The 26240-nt window shown below is 38.3% G+C and overlaps 1 protein-coding gene across 5 annotated transcripts in view; it reads right to left on the bottom strand.

Annotated features, from left to right (window-relative positions):
• fam49al (family with sequence similarity 49 member A, like) overlaps nt 1-26240 on the bottom strand; it is a 106087-nt gene that overhangs the window by 46219 nt on the left and 33628 nt on the right. For 2 of the 5 annotated variants that reach the window (XM_028818640.2, XM_028818639.2), the window contains exon 2: nt 6445-6537. The gene's annotated coding sequence lies outside the window, so the exon portion shown is untranslated. Of the gene's footprint in view, nt 1-2351; nt 2561-6444; nt 6538-26240 lie in introns of those variants that run through there. The other 3 variants (XM_028818641.2, XM_028818638.2, XM_051936345.1) reach the window with 2 other exon arrangements.

The raw sequence follows: 26240 nt of genomic DNA, 5'->3' as shown, positions 1-26240 counted from the left end.
TCCTCTTCACAGAGCAAAATGACCAATCTAACATTGTCACAAAATATAATTCAATAGTACAAACCACAAGGCAAAATGCAAGAACAGATTACACCACTCACTAATTACAGAACTATCACAAGGCAGGAACTATCACAGGATGGGGCACAAAGTGCACTACAAGCCGCACTGACAATACGCTTGCACTCTGTTAGTACAGAAGAGTCACTGAATAACCTAAAATGTATGTCTTTAAGATGTGTTAAGAAAACTCTTACAGGCTTGAGGGGAGTGTGCACACTCCACACAAATGTGACTGGGCCGGGACTGGACTAAATCTCCTGACCTTTGAGGCAACTCAAATTAACAATTACAGTACAAAGCTTCCTCTATTGGAATATTCATTACTGCTATTTCAAATGATAGTGACTTTAAAATTCAGTTACTCCTGGGGTTTAATTTCAACTCTAGACCCATTAAAATACTCAACAATGTTATTCTCATCCTGCAGTTTCCAGAGCATGGAACCTTCACATTGATTGTCCGCATAAGAAGGGCCGATCAATGATGCCGTACTCACTCTCATTACAAGTGCTTTAGTGACTGGCCATGTTACATTATTTTATCAGTACTTATAGCTCAGTTGCTCTAACCTGCCACTGTAGCTAAAATGGTGACTAACTCTTACTATCCACCCCTTTCTCTTTCATATTAAGTTAAGATGTTTTATTTTGATGCCACTGCTGCTTCAACCAAGTAACCCTCCCTCGCTGCAAAACAGGACCTCGAAGTGCATGGGAAATTCCAGATTCAGACTATTGCATAAAACCACTTCAGCCAAGACAATTACCTCCATTGCTATTGACTGCCTAGCCAACCAGCAATCGTGTGGCCTGACTATCACACATGCTTGCTTTCTCCAAGATTCACATCAATTTGTATTTTTATTTTTCTCTCCACCCCAAAGATGTTCAGTTTAGATGGCAACTTTAAATTCATCTCAGTATCAATGAGTGAGGAAGTAAGCTCTTTGATGGATTGGTGACCTGTTCGGAGTTTGTACCCACCTTGTGCTTGAAGCTTTTGGGATGGCACCTAGCTCCTTAAGATTTTGTAGTGCAATAAGCACATATGGAGATCACAATTTCTACATTTCTTTGCCTCATGATTTGATTAAACATTAGAAATAAAGTATTTTACATTTGAAATTGATGTTTTTTTTCTATTGATCTTTGCTAGATGATTTGGATTAAATATTATACATTTCATATCCACAAACATATGTTGAGTATACAGAGTCTGTTTTAGGGCTTCACAGAAGTACTCTTTTTAAATTCTCTTATCTTGCAATATGTGTAATCTGTTTGAAGTTTACAGTTTGTACAGTTCTCCGAAGTGAATAACTAGGAAGTGCACTTTAGAAGAATAAAATGAATTCCTGGCCACTCTACACAGGAAATATTCTCTCCCAGTATGTGGCACTGATCAGTTTTGACATGTTAACAGAGCTGTGTGGTACTGTTTAACAGAAAAGGTGCTTTATAAAATAATATTTGATCACTGGAGTTATGCGTGTTCTTTCCCTGTTCCTGTACCTCTTGCATGCAGAGCATATAATGCATGTTGTTTGAATGGAGCTTCAATGGTTCTAGTGTGTGGGCATTTACTAAATATATCATCTAGAGGGGTTACCTGTTTCTCCACTCTTTAGCCTCCTAAATGACAGGGGTTAATTTAGTCCCATTTTTGTACCTTTAGCATAGTTCCTCATTTTGCTATTATAAACTTTGCACCGAGACCCCTGTGTTTTTTATATTGCATCCTATTTGAATTGAAACTTAATCAGAATGTGCTTTCTTGTCATTACACTTTCATTGAGAGAGAGTGAAACACTTTACCAACATTTAAATAACGTATACATAATCATACGATGTACCCATTTAATTTGATTTATCGGAGGCCAGGGGATGCCAATGCTGAAGTGCCCTGGGCACAGAACTGCACAGAGCTGCATGCCACCCAGAATCCCCTCTTACTTTCTCTAGTTTTAATCCACGCCGGCACGTTCAAAATCAAACGTGCTCTGTTGCACATCAACAAAATCCTCTCCCGTTTATTTCCCTTAATCCATTTTGGTAATCGCAGGAATAACTTATTCTGCGGAAGGCTTCTAGGCGAATACCATGATAGCCTTGCGTCCTGGAGGATGGCAGTTGCAGTCGTGTGCAGCCAATGGCAAAAATACAATCACTCATCAACGTCTAACGGAGAAACCTAAACTGGCAGCAGTATGCCACCTGCGTACTGCCAACAGAGCAAAACAAAACTCAACAAATACATTAAGGCCAAGCAAGAGGAAAAGTCTGTTTTACCTTCAGTGCCCGTAGTGTTAACAGACTCTGCACTTGGATAATCCCCTTCTTCTTCTGCTTAACCGATGCGGGTCCACGAGAGCAAGAGTAGCCACTCTGCCTCTGGTGCCGCTCAGAGGATCGCCGTTTCTCTGTCGCGCTCTCTCTGTCTATCTCTTTCTCTCCCCAGCGTTCAGTCGCCGCAAGCGGATGCTCTTCGCTGCTCCTGTCACACTTCTTCTTTTTTCTCAGAATCTATTTTAAAGCTTTTGCCGCTTACGATTAGTTCGGGGAGGGGGAGGGGTGGTGGTTTGAGTTATTTGCAGTGGGGGAGGTTCATTCGTGGACCTCCAGCAGCTGGCTTCAAAGAGCGGCTTCCTTTAGTTCTAAATTAGTTTGATCATATCTGACTACGTCAGTGACATAAAGATAGATACAAAAATAGACAAATAAGGACCTTTCGTTAAATCTTTGACTTAGCAGGTTTGCATTAGTAAGTGTTCCTGTAACAGCGTGTCCCTTCTTGGTGTGTCTCTTTATCGTAATTGCACAACAATCTCTGATAATTGTGCATGGTAGTGATGCCCTCCAAGTCAGTTATTTCGATGCCGTCGTGCGTCAAAGCAGCTAACGGAGTACAGTAATGAAGTACAGGACCACCACCTACAGCTCAACCTGGCAAAAACCGAGCTTCTTGTGATCCCGGCCAGCCAGTGTGTTCAGCTTCCCACCTCCGTACAGCTAGTCCCACTGTCGCTAACACCACCTTAGTTCGCAACCTTGGGGTGGTGATTGATGAGTAGCTGTCTTTTCCTGACCACATCTCTACTGTTTCTCGTTCATGCAGGTTCACACTGTACAACATCTGCAAGGTCAGACCTTATCTGATGGAATATGAAGCACAAAGTCTGGCCCGGGCTTTGGACTTGTCACTTCTGGACTACTGCAACTCACTTCTGGCAGGAGTACCTACACGTGCTATCAAGCCTCTGCAGATGGTCCAGAATGCAGCAGCCTGCCTTATGTTTAACCAGCCAAGACGGGCACACATCACTCATCTCTTCAGGTTGCTACCATGGCTCCCTGTAGAAGCAGGCATTAAGTTCAAATTCCTGATTCTTGCCTACAGTGTAGTCAATGGGTCAGCACCTGAGTACATGGAGACTATGGTGAAGTGCTAAACTCCTTCTCACCCACTCAGGTCTGCCGTTGAACAGCTGCTGTAGTGATGCCACCTCTACGTGGCATCAAGTCTCAGTCCAGACTCTTTTCTTGTGTGGTTCCTAGTTGATGAAACGGGCTGCCCACCTCCATCCGTAGTCCTGACTCTGTCAATGTGTTTAAAAGGTGTTTTGTGAATATCTGTCAAATTGTGTCAAATGTGTCAAATTGATGAAGAAAAAAACAAAACTTTGCTCTGTGATATTTTTATATTCTTGTTTAATTTGGTTAAGTTTAACTGCTTTATTGATTGTAAACTATGGTTGTAAATTTGTGAGTTATTCAATCTTTTTACTTATGGCAATCAACTTTTGTACCTGTCCTATTACACTTACTGAACAAACAGGCCCTAGCCTAATGTTACTCGATTGTTAACCTCTTTTGTAAGTTGCTTTAGATAAAATCATCTGCTAAGCAAATAAATGTAAATGTATACACCCAGAGAAAAGTGAGCACAGACTGCAAACACCGATTTTACCCGTGAAAATTTGCTCATAAGACGCTCTTTTGAGTATCTAACTTGCTAACATTCATGTATTTTAAGCAAACAGTTACTCATCACTATTAAGAGTCGTATACTGTAGGTGTTTGTGTATAAAGTGCTGCAAGTTCTTCAAGAGCATGTACACTACAAGAAATGATTATAGAAAAATAATAAAAGGTTAACTCTGTCTGTAATGCTTTTGAATGTTTTAAATTTAGGTGTATTATCATGTAACTTGTTTCCAATTACAGACATTTTTGCTAAATACCTCATTTGGGAAACACAGGCGTTCTATCAGCTAGTAAAGGGCTTTCCAAACTTGGATTCTATAAGATTACCACACTGCTGATTTAACATTAAACAGCTTTTTAAATGAATGCCAATTTCCAGCATTTTAGATATTGCATATCTATTGTCGTGTCTGCCTTATGTGGTATGCAAATTTATGTATTTTTGTCTTTGCATATGGGGCATAGAAGCCTCTTTATGTTTCTTGATAAAGGATAGTTTTTAATTTTATGTTTTCTGTTTCTTTGGATTTTCCTTTCTTTGAGGGGACACAGGTGTGAACTGGTACCACCTGTTTTAATTCCATTAGCACCTGCTTGTTTTCATTAACAGGACAGCTGCTTTAAAATATTTAGAAAAGCATACTAGAAGATAAAAATCGTGATAGGTAAACTTCAGCAGAAGTGATTGAACTTCTTAGATACAACTGGCCTCTATAGAAATTGCTAGATATTTTTGGCAAGATAAATAACAGTATAATTACAGTAGCTCCCATATAATTAAACAAACAGCTGAAATGAAAATCTGCAGCACTGGGTACAAATACATGTACATGGACAACCCTCACCCAAATATTAATGTAGAGCAACAGGAGGCCCAATCAAATTCCAAACAGCATCAAATCAATGTTTCTTTTTTTGCTTGGCACAGTAGAAAAGCAGGTCATCAATTAGACTCCAGGACTTTAACTAGGCAAATTAAAACTAATGAGTGAATAAGAATGTCCTCAGACAGAAAACCCACAGACTGGAACCAAGTCCCAGAATCCCAGTCATTCCATGTTATTGTAACTGTAAAGTGGGTATCATCCAGTCCTTATTAGGTATGCCGTTATAAATGGCCAGGCCCAGGAAAGAGCTGTCCTAATGGGCCCCACCACAGCCTCTTTACCATTTATCAAAACTGTGACTAGGAGGACATTATCATTGTGTATTTTGTAGCATTTCCAGCCAAAGGCAAAAGATTATCAGTACATACTTGCATTTTGTAACACTGCAAAATAAATAGAAGAAAATATATTTTTAACTTCATGTAAAACAAATAAAGTTAATAACTGGTCTTACTCCACTAATTTCTACAGAATCCATCTCCAAGCATTCACAGTTTTGAAGTCATTAATAACACCCATGAAATTCACTTAACACACAAGCTCCCATTCGATGGACAGGATCTCACAACTCTTTAGTCTTGGTACATCATTTAGCGCATGCCATTTTTAATCAGTTTCAGTTTATTAAAATAACACCCTGCCCTGGCTAACACACAAAAAATACACACATCTGGATAAAATCTTTGAAGCTTCTTTAAAAGTGTCACAGTTTAATAACACCTTCAGATTTTGCAGTTGATACTTAATGGCTGTTGTCAAATCATCAGATATTGTTACTGGTGTTACCATTATAAAAATAATGAATTGTGCACAGGTTATTCTGGGTTCTTAAACCCCACCACATCCACCAGCCAAGAGTCTAGGACAAATGTTCCCATTCCTGTCAATGATAGTAAAGATAGACTGTTTCATAGAATACAGTTAGGCTAAAACAAACAATAAAAATACTTACATGTGAAATTTTGTCAAAATAAAAACACATATTTAAATATAAGCATCAAATTAGTGCTGTACTATGGTTTTTGAGGCCGCTTGAACTGGACTCAGTTAGGGTTAGGGGACAATGCCCTATTTAAGTCATACAGAAATGGCAAATTGGGAACACACAGTATAAAAGCATTACTAGACACTCCATCCCAGTTACATTGCAGAGTACAAGGTGAAATTGTTGCAATTGAGGTCCCATTTAACAAACTAGACAGTACTTTGGATATATTGAGGGACTACAGGTATTCCATCACCCTTACTTTGTTATATGAAGGCTTTGAAAAAGTACAAAAATGAAGAAAGACAACAGGCTGGAGAGTATAGATGGATGTGTAGTCTGTGGGCTGCTGTCACGCAGAATATGAGCTGCAGTTGCTTAGTGACTCTGCTGTTTCCCAGTCCCACACATGTCATAACGTGATCAAGGAGAGAGTGTACAAAGACAGAGTTGCATTTGAGTCGTGTGCATATTTCAGTGAGGGTGCACAAATGTCTGACAAGCATGTGCACTCTGCTTGTATTACCTTACTCACTGTTTCTTCAAGGACCACTGCTCTGCATCAACCGTGACTGCTGATGTCTTACAAATCACTGCATCAGATCTGCGTGACCTTCAACTGTATAAGAGTGGAGAAAGAGAAAGACAAAGAGAAAAATAGAAATCAGGAGATGCAAAGGAAAAGAACACACATAACAACAGATAGTAAACCTTTTGTTTGAGAAGGTTGAACCCACACCAGCAGGGAGGCCCTGAAGTTGCATTCTGTTTAGACATTTAACCATGTTGGGTGCTGCTGAAGTGCTTTTTTATCTCTTAAAAAGCTATATTCCTCCCGTTATTTCACAGGCAATTCACTCTTCACAACTCCTTCTGAAAATGAAAATGCATGCAAGTTAATAGTACAAGACTGAAGTAAACATGGGATGCCTGGCAGGATGTTTCTAAGCACAATTAGGTCAGCAGTAGATTTCTAATGAACTCTGATAAAAAGGATAGGAAACAGAAGTCTCCTAATAAGCTGAGTAAAGGAGTATTGTCACCTTTCCACTGCTTTGTAGCATTGCTCCAGTGGGCAGTGCACCAGGCTCTGTTTCTTCTGACATGTAGATAATTCCTGTACCTGATTTTAGATCACTCGAGAAGAACATATGAGTACACCACTGCACTTGTATGAGTGCAAATGAGTGTGTGGCTTTAACAAACAGATATGCAGAAAATGTCACACTTCAGCAGCCAGTACTAGATACAAAGAGGCACAACATGACATTTTCATAATAATAAATGAGCAAAAAAAGCTGAAATCAATCACAGCTTTAATACAGTTGCTAACAAACTGCATTCTTCTGATGGAAATATAGTGATGTGTGATAAGGCACCAATACTTATTATCTATACTAAACAACCACTAGCAAGCAAAACAAAGTGTAACTAGACACCAAGATAACTTTAAATGAGTCACACTCAATGATCACTTTAATTGTGTATGACCATTTTCCTTGAGAGTTGCTGTTTGTGGGTCTTTAAATGGCTGAATGACCAAATATGTGACAAATGAGATTGGGTCAAAGATGGCACTTTGCTTTTCACCCCTTTGATGGTTTACTAAAAGTTTACTGTCCCCAAAACCATTTTTTAGCAGTGATCCTTGCTTATTGATGGATATATTATTCAGGTGATGAAGCACCCTCAGTTGGCAATAAAGTATTTGCAACATTTCCAGGTTCAGGGCTGGACCCATGACTTTGTATGAACTGAAAAAGGCACCCACAATGTGCTGAGAATACACAGACAATGACAACTTTGTTAACATTATTACAGAGTGTCTTCATGATGAAGGAGGTAGAACGGAACATTTGGTATTCAGGATATTTTGGCTGGCCAATCTAACATAGTGCACCAGGCTTTGGCTGATTAGTTTATCAGAGCCACTGTTGCATGCGTGCTTTCATGCCATATCTTCAGTATCCTGATTGAAGTCTCAGCCAAAGTGCTGTTTGCATCACTTTTAAGAAGGTCTTGTGGTTGATTACCCCAGATCCTTTTATTATGTTTTGAAGGCTATGTATTAAAAAAATTCTGGTCTCAACAGTTTTCTTGTATTTTATATATGTAAAAACAATGTAATTTACACATGTGAATTATATGGAAGCCATTGTATGATCTTGGAAGATGTCCATGAGAAGGAGATAGAATTCCATTGGCAGTGATTCATCTAAATATATAGTATAAATAAATGATGACTTCATACTATCCACATCAAGTCTCGTCTCCCTTTAAATAATAGTGATAATCAGAAACTTCCTCAAAGCCCTCTCACTTTATGCTATTTTACCAGCAATTTTTAGTTGCAAACTTCATTTAACTAATCTTAGTGAGTTGAAGGTAGTTGTGGCACGCTCCTATATCTCCCAGTCGTGTAGTCTGACTAACAGTTCTGCCTGTCTGCTGGTTGCCAGTTAGACCTGTTTGATATTGTCTTCAGTTGTAGGGATGAGTTCTGTGTGTGTAAGAGATGAGAACTTCACCCAGAAGTACAATACATATAATGCAGCTAGCTGTTTTGGACCTTGCAAACAGCAGAGGGGATTGTCTGTCTGGTGTGTTGTGTTTTACGTATCATGACAGAATGGACAAATGAAAAAGGGGCAAAATTGTGGTTGAATTCGACATACCAAGAAAGCATTTATACAGCAGTGGCTCTGTCGGGTACCACATTATTGGCTGTCAGAAAAAAGCAGGAGCTGAAGATAATTTGGAAATGTGAAAATGTGCTAGAAAAGTCATCACAGACTCATTTCCTGCACCTTGTAGTAGTGTAATCTGACTTCCACAGGTAACAACGTCAGCAGCAGAGATGGTCAAGTTTGACATCAACCCCAAATAGAACTAGAAGTCTTCTTTCTATCCAAAACACCTGAATATGCTGTCTCTGACCAAGTCTTTTCTTTATTTCTGCAGAACAGATTCCTTGATCCTAACCAGTCCAGTTACAAAATGGGCCATTCCACTTGGACAGCTCTACTGACTGTGATTAACATATTACGATTAGCAAGAACTACTAACATGTCATCAGTCAGATCAACTATTAGATTCTACTTGCCACCCTCTCTGAATTTGGCATGAGAGTGCCCAAGGATCGGTGCTTGGTCCTCTCTTTTATTCTGTGTACACTGTCTGTCTAGGCTCTATCATCTAGTCCAGGGGTGGGCAAAGTCATTCCTGGAGGGCCGCAGTGGCTGCAGGTTTTTGTTCTAACCCAATTGCTTAATAAGAAGCACTTATTGCTCTAGAAACACTTCTGCTTCATTTTAGTTGCCTCCCTCATTAAGATTTTGAACCATTAGTGCTTATTTAAGTCTTAAACAGCTGCATTCTCGGTTTTTAATTGCTCCTTATTAGCAATAAGATGCAAATGACAAAAGAAACCAGCAGTTATCCATTTTGCTTGTTACCTTTTACGCCTGTGTGTATTTATCGTGCACTATTTGGTTTAATTAAATACTTGGAAGGAAAGAGAAGAGAAAAAAGTGAAGGATTGAGAATTACCCATCCATTTTACACTTCAAAGCATTTGGATGATATCCTTAGAATGGAAAAAAAATCTAGGATATGAGAATGACTTGACATAGCAGAGTTAAAGCACTAATAAGCCATGAAATGTAGTTATTGGCAAGGATTGTTTTCTAATTAAGCAACTGGGTTGGAACAAAAACCCGCAGCCACTGCAGCCTTCCAGGAATGACTTTGCCCACCCCTAATCTAGTCCCTTCAGTTTCTGATATTAGTGCTATGGCGACAATGCACAGTGGTACCTGTTGTTTCCTCTGGAGAACAATATGTTATCAGCTAGAATCTCAGCCTGTCTCACTAATATCTAAATCTGGATGAAAGAGCAACATTTTTAGCTCATTCCAGCAAAGACAGAGCTACTTATTCTCCCAGCCATCTCCATTGCGTTATTATCATTAACAGCTGCCAAATCAGTACGCAACCTTGCGATGGTGATAGATGACCAGCTATCCTTCAATGACCACATTGCAACTGTCTCTTTATCTTGCAGATTCATTTGGTATAACATCAGCAAGATCCGAATGTGTCTGAGAAGTATACAGAACAACTCCTGATCCAAACTTTGGTCTTGTCACATCTGGACTACTGTAGCTGTCTACTGGCAGGAATGCTTGCCTGTGCTCCCAAGCCACTGTAGATGATTCAAAATTCAATGGCATGTCTTATATTAAATTAGCCAAGACAGACACATGTCACTTCTCTTTTTAGGCTACTGCACTGACTCTTTGTAGCAGCACATGTTATGTTCAAATCTTTAATGCTTACTTACAGAGCAGTCACTGGGTAGGCACCTATGCAATCGGAGACACTTGTGAGGTCCATTGCTTCTTGATCATTCAGGCATGCTAGTGAAAGCATCTTGTGATACCATCTCTGCGTGGCATCAAATGTCAATCCAGACTCTTTGTATGTGTAGCTCTCAGCTGATGGAACAAGCCACTAACCTTCATCCAAACTGCCGATTCACTCAATTTGTTTTGAAGAGTTTGAAGACTCTCTTGTTCTGTGAACGTCAGCTTTGATAGGTTGTTGTAACTAAGGAAAGATTAACTAATTTTGTTCTCTGTTTAGTTTAGAGCTCTTTATTTTTGGTGATCAGTTCTGTAACCTTGTTTTATAGCACCTGTTCCTAAATAGTTCCATGTTTACTCAATTATGTTGACTTCTTTTGTAAGTCACTTTGGATAAAAGTGTCTGCTGCCTGAATATAAATATAAATGTAAATATAATGTGCCACTAGCTTTAACTGCAGGGGTATCTATTCTTTTAGAAAAATTTTAAAGGCATGGGAACTTACTTTTTACTATAATACCATTGGTACCAGGAATGTTAGTTGCTTCTTGTGCGTGAGATGGAATCTTGATGGCAAAGTGAGTGCAATGGATTTCATAGAGCGCACCTGTAGGCCATTTTAAGGTGTCTTTGGATAATTTGCTTAATGGTCTCCAGTTCAACAGTACTGCTGTGATTATTTACTTCTTGGTGATGCTCTCTTCAGGGGCTATTGATTGCATTTCACTTCTTTCAGCTTTATGTGTATCTTAGTACAGCAGTGGGTTCTTTATTCCCAGTAACTTAATTGTCAACTTGTTTCTAGAAACCTTCACCCTGCTAATTATGTCTGCCTTATCTCAAGACTGAACATCTGAAATTTCATTGGAGACTCTCTTTTTGTTGGTGAGAAACACATCTATTTCTGATTTGCACTCATCAATGCAAATTCAGTTCTTCTTTTTGACAGTGTCAGACATGACATTCTACTGTCCAGAATGGAGAACATGTCTGTCACTTCCCTCCAGAGGTTTAAGTCCTATCTGACTGACAGGCAAGTGTTTGTTAGTCTTGGCAACAGTAGATCCAGCTCAGCGCCAGTCACACAAGGGGTTCCTCAGAGCTCTGTCCTCGGCCTTCTACTCTTCTGTGTTTATATGCATATTATTTGTACCTTTAGACTGGATTATCATTTTTACGTAGATGATACTCAACTCTGTTAAAAGTGAAACATCATCAGGGCTTTCTCAGCTCACAATTTGCGTGAGTGAAATTAAAACCTGAATGAAACAGAACTCTTAAACATTTAATTGCAATAAAACTAAACTCCTGCAAATTGGCTTAACTTAAGAAAATGAGCTCCATCTCAGTCACTCTTGATGGTGATCTCATCAGACCTTCTTCTAAGCAAGGGATCTTGGTGTCATTTTTTGTTCCTTCCTTTCTTATTCCACCCGCATAAACCACATTAACAAACTTTCCTACTTTCACCTTGTAACATATCCCATGTTTGCTCATTCATCTCCTTTTCAAATGCTGAGAAACTTGTCCATGCTTTTATCACATCCCGTATCAATTATCGTAACACCCTATACTGGCAGGTGCACTTCTCATCCTTTATCACAGCTCCAGTTGATTCAAAACTCTGCTTCAAGAGTCCTAACATGAACCAGCAACAGCAAGCACATAACACCCATCCTGCTTCACCTCCCCTGGCTCCCTGTGTCTTACAGGGTTGAATATAAAATTCTATTATTAACCTACAAAACCTTTAAATGACCTTGCATTGGACTACACCAGTGACCTTCTCCATCACTATGCTCCTGTTCGCCCACTAATGTCCTCTGATTCTGGCAATCTTGTTGTGCCCCACACTAACCTGCTCTCTGTGGGTGACAGAGACTTTAGCTGTATAGCGGCTACATTTTGGAATGACCTACTGAATTTAATTAGATCAGCTGACTCAATTCATTCTTTTAAAAAACAACTTAAAACTCATCTGCTCAGGAAGGTGTATAACTTAACCTAACACTCTGCCTCCTCTTTCAGTCTTCCTCTCTGTCCAGATGCTCAGCATAATTTGTGTGTTTGTTATATCACAAATTATGTTATTTGCTACATTTTCTTTTAGTATTGAATCTAGTATTTTACTGTGGTTTATTGTCTTATATTCTATTTAATGCATTTGTATATTCAGGAAATAGCTGTCTCCAATGTTACATATACCTGAAGTTTCTTTATGAGACTCTGTGAAGCACCTTGAGCTTTGTACTCAGGAGCATGGGAATCCACAGTTATCTGCAACATATGAAAGCAGCAATTTTACCAACACATAAATACATACACACACAAGAACTGCAAATTGCAAATTAACTCAATAACAGTGTCCAAAAGTGATATCACACCAAAACAAGAGAACAACCAGTGGTAAGGTATATGTGGCCAACACTGCATATAAACTGTGCAAAATACAGCCCTTGAACAATTTAGTGACCAGTATGCATACACTGAATCCATACTTACAGTTAGCCATTGTTAAACTTGGGAGAATTTAGAACCACTAATTTGGTTCAGTTTCCGTCTATTCTTGTATAGTAATTTTCTTGTATATTTATAGCAGTAAAAGGAATATTCAAGTCCATGCAACATTTACATTCACAAACACATAAATCTGTTTAAATGTATTTGGATAGATCAATAAAAGATACTGTATAGGTTTTGTCCTGATTTAGTTAAATCTGGTAAATGAAACAAAATTTAGAAATATCAGAATATATGTGAGATATAAATGAGAATTCATGTGAATGTATTAACTTTCCTGCTTGTTTTGGGGGCCAGGAGGAAGCCCATGTGAACAATAGGATAACATGCAAACTCCTCAGAGATAGCATCTCAAACCATTAACAGGTTTAAAGTCAAACATATAAAAGACAGGAGCACTACCAACTATTGTCTACCTTCTATAATATTGTTTCAAAAGTACTGGACTAAGGCATAGAGTTACATCTGTTCATATATTAACTGTAATCTGTTTATCCATTTCAGGGACACGGTCACAGGAGCCTAACTCAAAACATCCATTGCAGGACATAAACCTACTCTGGGAGGACTGCCAGTGTACTGGAGGACACACTCACACACATACCCACTTACACTCACCATTGCATACAGGGCCACTTTAGATTTTCGCATTGAACTAAAACACATGTTTATGGGATGCGACCTTTGTATCACCCCAATATATAAACTGAATGAGATTTACTTTTTCATTATTAGAAAGTAACTCATACAAAGGCAAGAGCCATCACTGGTTCCTGACTTTGGTACACTCCAAATTTTGCTCCTCTGTTTTTTGTGTTCTCAAACATTCTTAGTGGATTAAATTTAAATTTATATTCCTCGCAGTGGGTCCTGGGTCTTACCTGGGAGTTCCACCCAGCTGTCCGTGATTGTCAAGTCAAGTCAAGTCAACTTTATTTATAAAGCACTTTACATACCTCTGCTGGGAGAAGTCCAAGAGGAATCTGTTTCAGATGCCCAAACCTCCCCAACAGACTCCTCTCAATACTAATGGTCAATGACTCTACTGTAAGTCTCTCCCAGTTTTCCGTGCTTCTAACCCTATCCCTATAGGAGAGCCTAGTCACCCTGTGAAGAATGCTCATTTCAGCTACTTGTACCCCTGCTCTCATTCTTTCAGTGATTACCCAACACTCATACCCATAGGTAAGGGAAGGGATGTAGATTAACAGGTTTGTCTTCTGGCTCAGCTCCTTCTTCACTACTACAAATTGGTATAGTAACCACATAACTGTACTCGCTTTACTGATCTGTTCATCGATCTCATCAATATCCCTTTTTCCCTCAATTGGGAACAACTCTGAGATAACTAAACTCCTCCATGTGAGGCAGATAACTCACCTTCCACTCGTAGAGGACAATTAATCATTTTCCTACTGAAGGCAATAGCCTCAGATTTGGAAGTGCTGATTCTCATCCCTGCCACTTCACATTCAGTCGCAAACTGTCACAATGTGTATAGGTGTTCACAGCCCAATGAATCCAACAGGATCACGTTGTCTACAAAAAGCAATGACTCAATTTTAAAGCCACCGAACTGGACACCCTCCCCACCCTGGCTACACTTTGATAATCACAAACAGGATAGGAGGCAAAGCACAGCCCTGTAGGAGTCTCACACTCATGGTGAACGTTGCTGATGTTTTTATGATTATACAGACTCAGTTCTTACTGTGATCACACGGGGACTGAATAGCCTTTATTATTTTGACCTGTCAATACCTTTTTGCTGTTTTGGGAGTCTTCTGTGCTAACAATACATAGAACGCCTCCTTCTTCAGCCTGATGGCATCCCTTACCTCTAATGTCCTGCACTGGGTCCTTAAGTTGCCATCTCAAGATGCACATATGGCTTCTTGGGCACAGCTCTTGGTAGCTGCTTTTACAAAGTAGGCTTTGAATAAGGTCCATTCAGCCTTTATGTCACCAGTCTCCTGCGGGATGCCAAAAAAGGTAGTTGAAAGTCTTCTGGACAGAGGCCTCTCCCAGACATTTCCAGTTTACACTCAATATCACTTGGGCTTTCCATGTCTGTCCATATCCTTTGAGGCACCTATGCGTCCGTGGCACCTCCTCTTCTACAATCTGACCCATCTAATGACCAATTGGAGATAAGTTGACAGCCCTACCTCTCCAGCTGAGTTTCTAAACCATATGGCTGCAATCAATTATAGATCTTTGGCCTAAGGTGCTCTGATACAATGTACACATATTAGTGACCCTATGTTTGAACATGTTGTTCATTATGGAAAAACCATGCCTAACAAAGAAGTTCAAAAACAAAACACCAATTCAGATTTAGATCAGATTTAGATTCCTCCCAATCACGCTTCTCTGGGTGTCTCCATCATTATCCAAGTGTTTGTTGAAGATGCCAAGCACGACTATGGGATCCCCAGCTAAGACTCTTTCTAGTCATGCACTCCACGAAGGTCTGATACTCCAAACCAACATTTGGTGCATAAGCACATACAGCAGTCAGAATCACTCATTTTTTGTTTTGAAATATAGGCCAACAAAGTTAAAATGTAATTTCTCTATGCATTAAAAAATTGTTAAGGGTATGAAAACCTTTCAGTCCAATAAGCCTTCTATTTCATCAGAACATGTCTCTGTGTGGTTAAGGGTGATTTAATTATATAATATATCATTAACGAGTATGAAAGACCAAAGTAAAAACAACAGTGTTTTTTTAGTCACACATTACTATAAACCCGAATGGGGAGCTAATAGTAGATCATCGAAATGCTGCATGGTAGCTTGGATCCCAGGAAACTACAATGGAAAAAATATTATTGGCAGTGGCCACCATGAGTTATAATGCTTTGTGTTTACTTTGACACTTTCCATTATTTCAAACTGCCAATATCTTATAATTTAGTTCAGTTTAATGCATCATTACATAGCAGATGTTCCACTGGTACACTCAAGATGCAATATTCTTGTATTAACCAGTCTTTCTGTTAATTTGCCCAGAGAAGCTAATGCAGAGGCTTTCGAGTTCAGTCCTGAGGCCTAATGAGGCTGCAGGTTTTTATTTCAAGTAGTTTCACAACCAGGTGAGACATTTTACCTTTAATTAATTTCATTGTTTAAATATCTAGCCTTTTTTCTTCTTTTCTGCATTCGGAAAGTGAAGTAACGTTAAATAAAATGTAAACATAAACTATACATTTTTGTAAATTTTCCATAGCTTTAATTACTTCAGTCTGTTCTGTCTTTTGCTACTAATTTGCCTTTTCTTTGTGGAGTTTTTTTCCCTTGATTGTATCCTAATAATGATAATGTCAAGCAAAGCTAACTCAATGGAATGCCGAAAGGCTGCAGCTACTTCAGTGTTATACCCACAAGTGTGCTCATTAATAAATTACCAGATCACCTCAAAAAAAGGAATATATATGAGAGATAGCATCTTACTTAATTAAGGCAGAAGTTCAATTAAAAACAGATGCTGATTAAGTCATGTCAAATGGGCTAAAAGTCATGTGATTTGGGCTAGAGCATGTTTGACCTATGCTTGAGGACTCAGTCATGAACATCTGTATCATCCTACTGTACAACCTTTAATGATTTTCTGTTTCTTGACTAGTGTGAAAAGTACTTATTTTTGAATCATTTGGATTAGTTTTTGAAATCATATCCATGGAAATATTCCTATTATTTCACCTGCAAATTTCTTAGAAATGTTACTCTGAATGTCGAAAACTGCCAAATATTGTGATCAGCTTATAGCAAGAATATTTTTATTCACCTAATTAGAGAATCCACTGCTGCTCTAATGTTTGACCTTGGACATATGATCCAGGTCAGGTTAGGTCAGGTCAGGTTGGGGAGCATGCGTTGGTAGAGTGTGTTGCCACACACACCTCACAATGAATCAGCTCTAGGCAACCCCCTAGTCAGACACGCAGTCCAGTTCCACTCTCCAAAAATGACCATTTATCTGCCAGAGATAGGTGTCACGTGGGTGTGTCTTTGGCCTGGTCCAGCAGTTCGACTGCACAACAATGAGGATCCTGTAAGCAGGATCACCCTTTGCGAATCACGCCACATGGCCATAATACCGTAATCGATGCTCCCTCACAATGTAGGTAATGTGCCTCATTTGGGACTCCACGAGCAACCGCTTGTTCAGCACAAAGTCAAACCAATGGTACCCAAGATTTCTCCAAAGAGACAGCCAAGGACAGCCATTCTCCAAGGGGTCCAGCCTTCATCTCAGGTCACTGAATAGAGTCCATGTCTTGCAAACATGTAGCAAAAGAGGAAGCACCAGAACTCTAAAGACTTGGACCTTCATCTTTTTGCAGAGATATCGGGAACATCATACACCCCTGTCTAGTGACCTCATGACCCCACATGTTGTTCTAATCTTTCTATTGACCTGATAGGAAGAGTCACCAGAGACATGAAAGTTGTTGTAGAGGTAGGGAAACCTCTCAACGAGGTCGACATTCTCTCTGCAGACAGACACAATGCTGATGGCTGTGCCGAAGAGATCATTAAAGGCCTGGATCTTGGTTTTACATATGATCCATTATGATTTTATTTAATTTTGCTTAGTCATTCACAAAAGATCATTCAACAAATGTTAGTCTATAAAGATCAAATCACTTCTGTACACTCTCTGGATGTATACAGTGATGAGTCGATTAGTACTCCAAAGTCTTTCTCATTAGATGTTCTTTCAAAAAATTTTTAATATTTACATTTACTATGTATAAAACTTTACTTTTATTTAAATTAAACTTTATCTAACATATAGCAGTCTAAGTCTAAATTCTCTACAAGTTAATTTGTAGTGATTTTGGTAGTTTCCATCAGTGTCCACCAATCAGCCTAGCTTAGTGTTAGCTGCAGACTTAACTATCTTGTGGGCTACATTTTTGTCTTCATTATTAATATAAATCAAAAAAACTATCAGGCACAGCACTAAATACATTACGACTCCACTTTCATCATCACTAAACTGAGAACGCGTTCCTCACACTATAAACCATTTTATATGTGCTTAAGTTATTTCTGTAACCCATGTGCACACAATTTACATGCAATTTAAATTTCTGCTTTGCATATACATCACTATATATGATGTGATGTTGCCAGAAGGTAACATAATAAATTAAAAAATTTCTGATATATCTTGCCCTACATGTAACCCTAACATCTGTCCTATGCCTTTCTTCTACATCCATGTGTTGGCCAACGCTTCCTCTCTATCATGCGTTTCTGTAAAGCCTGCCTCTCAAACTCTGTCATTTCGAGGATGGTCGATCATCTTCTGTCCGCTTTTTGACTACTGCCAGCTGTACTCTCTGTGAAAACATCATTTGCATCTTTCGATTCCTTCCCATGTTTGAAGGTGACTTGTTTAGTTTGCATTTGCTCATTAAGTTTTTTAGCAAAAAAACAAACAATTTGGGAAAGTTGTCACAATAATAAATATAGTTAAGACAGTAATTTAATAAATTTAAGACTATGCAGGTGATTAATGAAAGAAGGAATGCACAGTATTTTAATTTAGATGAACTGTTCTACATAGCTACATCATCTTCCATTAGGCACATACAGTAAGACAAGACAAGACATTTTACTTAAGGTTACATGAGTGTACTGAGTTGACTAAAAGATTGTTTTTTTACACAGTCTCCATCTAAACTGTATACCTTAGTAGTTTGCTCTGTTTTCCTACAATTGTTAGACTGAAAAAAAAATTTTTTTAGTCTGGAATGCACTTCTTTCTTCATACTATTGTTTCGGATTATATACTGCATAAAAAAATTAAAGGAACACTTTTTAATCAGAGTACAGCATCAAGTCAATGAAACTTCTGGGATATTGATCTGTTCAGTTAAGTAGCATGGCTCTTACAAGGGGGTTGTTAATTAGTTTCAGCTGCTTTGGTGTTAATGAAATTAACAACAGGTGCACTAGAGGGGCAACAATGAGACGACCCCCAAAACAGGAATGGTTTAACAGGTGGAGGCCACTGACATTTTTTCCTCCTCATCTTTTCTGACTGTTTTTTCACTAGTTTTACATTTGGCTACAGTCAGTGTCACTACTGGTAGCATGAGGCAATACCTGGACCCTACAGAGGTTGCACAGGTAGTCCAACTTCTCCAGAATGGCACATCAATACGTGCCTTTGCCAGAAGGTTTGCTGTATCTCTCAGCACAGTCTCAAGGGCATGGAGGATATTCCAGGAGACAGGCAGTTACTCTAGGAGAGCTGGACAGGGCTGTAGAAGGTCCTTAACCCATCAGCAAGACCGGTATCTGCTCCTGTGGGCAAGGAGGAACAGGATGAGCAGTGCCAGAGCCCTACAAAATGACCTCCAGCAGGCCACTACTGTGAATGTCTCTGACCAGACAATCAGAAACAGACTTCATGAGGGTGGCCTGAGGGCCTGACATGCTCTATTGGGCCCTGTGCTCACTGCCTGGCACTGTGAGGCTCAATTGACATTTGCCATAGAATACCAAAATTGACAGATGTGAAAAGGTCTAGAGAAGCCGTGGAGAACATTATGTTGCCTGTAACATCAGTCAGCATTATTGGTTTGGCGGTGGATCAGTGATGGTCTGGGGAGGCATATCCATGGAGGGATGCACAGACCTCTACAGGCTAGTCAACAGCACCTTAACTGCCATTAGGTATCAGGATGAAATCCTTGGACCCATTGTCAGACCCTATGCTGGTGTGGTGCGTCCTGGGTTTCTCCTTGTGCACGACAATGCCCGGCCCCATGTAGCAAGAGTACGCAGGCAGTTCCTGGAGGATGAAGGAATTGATACCATTGACTGGCCCCCACACTCGCCTGACCTAAATCCAATAAAACACCTCTGGGACATTATGTTTCAGTCCATCTGACGCTGCCAGGTTGCACCTCAGACTGTCCAGGAGGTCAGTGATGCCCTGGTCCAGATCTGGGAGGAGAACCCCTAGGACACCATCCATCGTCTCATTAGGAGCAAGCCCCAACGTTGTCAGGCATGCATACATTTATGAATTTCCCTTGGGATTAATAAAATATCTATCTATCTATCTATCTATCTATCTATCTATCTATCTATCTATCTATCTATCTATCTATCTATCTATCTATCTATCTATCTATCTATCTATCTATCTATCTACGAGCACGAGAGGGCCATACAAACTACTGAGTATGATTTTGTGTTGCTGCAATGAAATTTCGGCAAAATTGACTAACCTGCCACACCATTTCACTTTGATTTTCGGGGTGTCTTTGAATTCAGCCCTCTGTAGGTTGATAATTTTCATTTACATCAAATGGTGCGGCATCCTTTTATTTCTAACACATTATCCAGTCCGTATCAGTAGAGATATCCAGCATGATTTTTTTTCCCATTGAGATCTGATGTGTTTTCAAAGTGTTCCTTTAATTTTTTTGAGCAGTTAATATTTCACCTCTCAAAAAGAAAAATTCTATTGAATAAACTTTATCATTGTTTTTCAGAATTTTTAAGAGACAGATTAGGTTCTCACGTCTCTTCAAGACTAAAGAGTTTCAGTTTGCTTAAGGGGTCAAAATTGCACATATCTGTTAGTTGAACCATGGCCAATATACACTACAGAACTACTGCTATATCTTTTTCTAACCCCTCAGAATGAAATGGAAGCATGAATAATTTAAAAATAAATTCATGCAGGTATATATGTAAAAGATGCTAAAGAAGACCAAAATAATTTTCTAAATTAATGAACAACTTGAAAATAACCTAATATATTTAAATAAAAATGTTTACATTAAAAAATAGATTCAAGCCACAAACCAAAAGTTATAAATGTTTTATAGATCTCCCAAGTAGTAAAAAATTAGGAAATAATAATTAAAAAATGTTGATAAAAAAACATCCATCCATCCATTTTCCAACCCGCTGAATCCGAACACAGGGTCACGGGGGTCTGCTGGAGCCAATCCCAGCCAACACAGGGCACAAGGCAGGGAACCAATCCTGGGCAGGGTGCCAACCCACCGCAGGACACACACAAACACACCCACACACCAAGCACACACTAGGGCCAATTTAGAATCGCCAATCCACCTAACCTGCATGTCTTTGGACTGTGGGAGGAAACCGGAGCACCCGGAGGAAACCCACACAGACACGAGGAGAACATGCAAACTCCACGCAGGAAGGACCCGGGAATCGAACCCAGGTCCCCAGGTGTCCCAACTGCGAGGCAGCAGCGCTACCCACTGCGCCACCGTGCCGCCCTATAAAAAAACATTCACTTTGTAAACTCCACTATAGAGCCGGAGGGTTACAGGATATCATTGGACATAAGATAAGAACCATCTCTAGACGGAAGACCAGTACACTCTATAGCGCATTCATGCACACATTCAGATGTACACATAGCAGGCCAATTTAAAGTTTTTGGGATGTAGTGGAAAAAACTCTAGGAACTGGAGAAAACCCTCTTAGACTCAAAGAACGTATTCAAACACCACATATCCTGAAATGCTGATTGTGTTGATTTTGAATCTGGGTTTATAAGGCAGCAGTGCAACTACTGCAATGCCATTTTGGCCACATGAGTATAATACTGCATTTAATAATTCATTCATATAGCGCTTTTCTCAGTACTCAAAGTGCTATCCACACAGGGAGGAACCGGGAAGCGAACCCACAATCTTCCACAGTCTCCTTACTGCAAAGCAGCAGCACTACCACTGCGCCACCTGTGAGGACGTTTGTAAGAGAACAGACATGATAAATGTGAGATATTTAAAAACATGGCATTAGCAGTTAAAATATGACAGTTTTAAAATACATGCAGAAACTATTGATAATTTAAAGTTATACATTTTGTACAAATTTTGATAGCAAGAGAAGAACCAGAAAGTTCAGTTTTCTCTCATATACTGTTCTTATATAGAAACATACTCAAGGTGTTAGGGTGGTGCGAGTGTCCAGAGACAAGGGTAAAAGACAAATAGGTACAAGAATTAAAAGAACAAAAAGCAGGCAAAAAGATCAAATTGTCAAAACCGAAAAAAATCACAAAACCAAATGTTTTGTTCTCTAAAATTAGGCTGAAACCAGTTCTAATGCTGCATTTGTTTTCTTAACCTTAACTACCATTAACAGAAATTTTTTGTTTTATTTATTTATTTGGGTTGTATTATAGAGTGCCTTGATATATACACCAACCATGGCCCAACATGTTATGTGACATCATACACTAAAACAATATAAAATGGTCACTGGCCTAATGTTAAACTTTACTAAGTGAACTAATAACAAATACAATAACAAGCAATACCATAAAACAAGTACCTTGATGTCACTAAGGCAGTAGCACACTGATTTACAAATACAAAACAGTAACAGAAAAGCTACAACCTATTCATAAGAACACATATCTATGTAATTAAATCAAAACACTATAATATTTGGCTCACCTTTTATGAGAGACAGAATTAAAAATAAAAACAATCTAGTAAGTATGACCATCCTAACAGCAGATACATTGAAAGCAGAAGAGAGAAACTAAAAAACTCAGTTAGAGGACCAAATCTCTAAACACTAAACATGCACATCTTTAGGACACGGCGAGCCTGGCATCCTACCAAAAAGTGCATGTCAGTACTGTGGATATCTTATAATCTCTTCAGTGACAGTAACAGGACAGGGCTAGAAACTCAGATTCCTGGAGCTTTGACGCAGCACCAGTAATGCTAAGAAGAAAATTTAATTTAAACTCTAGGGTCTCACCAGCAAAATGGTTAGTTCAGATCCAATGGTCATTGAAAGTACCTGAACAATATAAAAAAGGGCAACTTGTAGACAATTTGTTATAATGAATAAAGAACTTTAAAATAAATTTATGTCCTGGGCTTGACAATGTTTATCCTTGAGTTTTCAAGCAAGTCATTATTAGTGAATCTATTTGCTCACAACAAATTAGGCAAATTTCCAAAAGACTAGGCAGAGGTTAACATTGGGCCTTGTTGTATAAAACATGATGGTAATACTATGAAAATAATCATTTAATAAAAATAAACATGAATTGACTACAAAACAGTTATGGAAATATATAGAATTCCTGGCAGATTTTAAATGGACAGTTTCTATATATAATATATACATGATTGCATAGCTATGTACATAAATAAATACAATTTTAAGGCTCCTGTTCAAATTTCTTCAAAAGGGGAAATCTTTTCAACTAATATTTCTCAGAAAAGTGGAGTGCTAAGTAGCTTTGCTTTAATGATCAGAATAATACATCTTATAAAGAATATTTACATTTAGGATTGCTGGCAGGATATAAAATTTGAGTGCAATTTATAAAGGCAAAAAATCAACAATGAACAAAACAATTAAATTAGGTTGAAGCAAAAATGCACTGTAAAAATAAGTAATAATTAAACAGTCTGCTTATTTAAAAATAACATTTTCTAAATAATATTACTGTCAAAGTAGTATTTTTATTATTTAGTTCAATTTAATTCATTCTTATAAGATGCACTTCCATTTACAAGCCCAGAGAGCTGCACAAAATTACAAATACAGTGTAGTTAAAATAAACACAAAATAACCAACAACAAATGATGCACAAAAATAACTATAGACACACACATGTTGACAATAAGGTGAAAAGTTAAGCATACCAATTCTATGATTTTACAAGTCAGGACATAGTAACAATTATGCAGTCCTCACCAAGTCCTAAGATTAGCTAAATCTAATCTCATCTGATTTAATGAATGTTGTGTCAATAACAGTGGCAGACAAAGACCTGCAATGCATAACTTCTAGCAAACTCTAGCCAGCTTCTTCTTTTCTGCATGCGTGAGGGGAAGATCCTCTTCAAATTACTGATTGAAGATTCAAGAGATTTATTTGAGGTAAAAATAAGTTAGTCTGCTCTGCCCCATAATATGTTAGGATCCATGGTTAAATACGGTTGCAAGCAGAAATTTATGATAATTATAAAAAAGATGCTAATGTGTGTCAACCTATACTGGAATTTAATCATTGGGGCAGACTCAGGCGACTGTCAACTAAAAAAAGGCACTTACTTTAGATCTTTAAGCATTTCTATTAAATGAATACATTGTTCAGATTCCAAGTTGATGGTAGGCTGATATGTTTTAAATTATTATAACTAGTATATAGTGTAGTGGATGACAACTTTAGCTAAACTAATGGCTATCTATTCTGGCCACTCATGTGCTGGACCTGCTTTAACCTGTCTGAGACTTTTCAGTAGCTGTCAGCATATTCAGTGATGATCAGTTAGTCTGTTGTCAGAAATATTGAGTTTGTACACTACAAAATATCAAAGTATAGAATTTTGGGAGGGTTTTTATTTTTGGGGTGGAGGGGGGCAATGTTTACTTTGGCTACAGGCTAAATTTGCTATGTCTCCTCCAGAACAATCATTTCTCTATCTGGGCAACACAATGGCATCAATTCCTTCTTAAGCAGCTCTTCAACAAACACAAGTCAGCTCCAATAATTGACATGAGCTTACATAAGCATGTCAAACAACGGTTCTGTTCTCATAAGACTCACAGTTAATGAAGTGCACAAGACACTACGCGGCCTTGCCCGGTGATTCCATTTTCCGTTAGCATTTTGTTCAAAAGATATTGCTGCCATCTTATAAATTTAAAGTAAAAAAATAAAATACCTAACATTATTGTGTAGAGAACAAAAGAAAGCAATTTTTTTCAGGGATCGTGAGGACTTATTTTACTCGTTAATTCAGATCAACAAGAAAGAAATAAGCAAGGGGAATATTTTCTGCAAAGACTTCTAGGAGAGAGAGCTGAAGCAATGAAAGTGATTATCATATAATTAGAAAGAAAAGTCATTTTGCATTCTTTTGTAGTTCTCCAGCAACTTGCTGATGACTAAATACTGCTCACAGTTTAAGGACTAACTGGTCAGGAGCCTAATAATTATTCTGAAACTAAATGAGCACAGAATAAGGAAAACCAATGTATCCCTTTGCAAAATAAAAATGCACTCTACATTTAAATAATTACTATCGGGTTCGCCCCATGCTCGCTTTGCTCGCCAATCCCCCTGAAATGCTCTACGCACCAGCCACTTCGCATCTCTGCCGCTCTCATTGTGAAACGGAGGGCGAGATGCAGTCACTCCTCTTAAATGATGATACAATTGGAAACAAAAACAGTTTTTTTTTACCTCCTCTTTGCTTGATCAGCTGCTGATTCTGGTGCTGCTGTGCCACGTGATCTGCATCTCGCGCAGCGCTTCGAACATTTAAAAGCCTGTACAGCAGCTGTCCTACTCTTTGTCATTTGTTTCTGGTGGTTATATCTCTTGGCACAAAGTCTTGTCTCGCAGGACGTGAGTTCTTGATATTTTTTAGTTTTTAATTTAAAAATGGAATAAGAATCTGAAAAGCTAACAAACATATATATGTAAGTTTTATAATAAGCCCGATTTAAAGCATTACAAAAAACGTGACATATAATCGTTGCAAAAAATCATTGCACTTTTAGGCTTAGGATTTTATATAGAGAGAGTAGATTAGACAAACACTTTAAAATTTCTGCATTGAGACAAAGAGATAGGAATTGGAAAAAAACAACATGCTTACTTAAGGTAGTAGCCCACACAGAAGAAGAAATTAGTTGGAATGAAAACATGCAGCCTCAGAGCCCCCTCAAGCCTGACTTTATGAGCATTTACCCTTTGCCCTTAACATAATGCAGACAAGAAGTTATAGGTATTTGGACTTCTTGCAAGTCCAAAAGTCAATTTATAACTAGCTAAAGTTATAAAATACATATATTAAACAAACATTATTGTCTCATCAAACCCCTCTGGTCTATTCATTGTATAGTCTGTTATAATTCAACAAACCAGGCCATTTCTGTTCACAGAGCAGTACTTGCAATATATGTGAACAGATGCTGATTTCATCTATAATTTAAGTTTATAATTAGGTATTTTACACAAAATATTTCACTGAATTGTTCTTTAACAATATACATTTAAATGGTCACTAACTCTTTATGAGTCATTTGGTCTTTTTGTGTAACCTCCCTTCATTATGTATGACTGAAAAAATTTTAACTAGTAATGACAAGGAATATGAGTGATATCAACTAATCTCACCGTATGCACCTCGAGATGACCTATCACTGAGGTACCTATTGATCAATAATTCAGAGAAAGAATGAAATTTAGCTATTGATAGACTATACTTTTCTTTAACATTTTATAATAACTTAATTAATACGTTATTAGAAAACATTAATTCAAGTTCAAATATATTAAAACAAAAATGCCTCTACATACTTTGTATTGGTAACTTTTATAATAATATTCATTAATAAGTCATTACCAAATGCTTTTCTCATCTGTACAAATCATTTGTGT

The sequence above is a fragment of the Erpetoichthys calabaricus genome, chromosome 14 (assembly GCF_900747795.2).
Source record: "Erpetoichthys calabaricus chromosome 14, fErpCal1.3, whole genome shotgun sequence".
In the NCBI taxonomy this organism is placed as follows: Eukaryota; Metazoa; Chordata; class Cladistia; order Polypteriformes; family Polypteridae; genus Erpetoichthys; species Erpetoichthys calabaricus.
The sequence above is the reverse complement of the archived record's forward strand: the minus strand, read 5'-3'. Positions and strand labels throughout refer to the sequence as shown.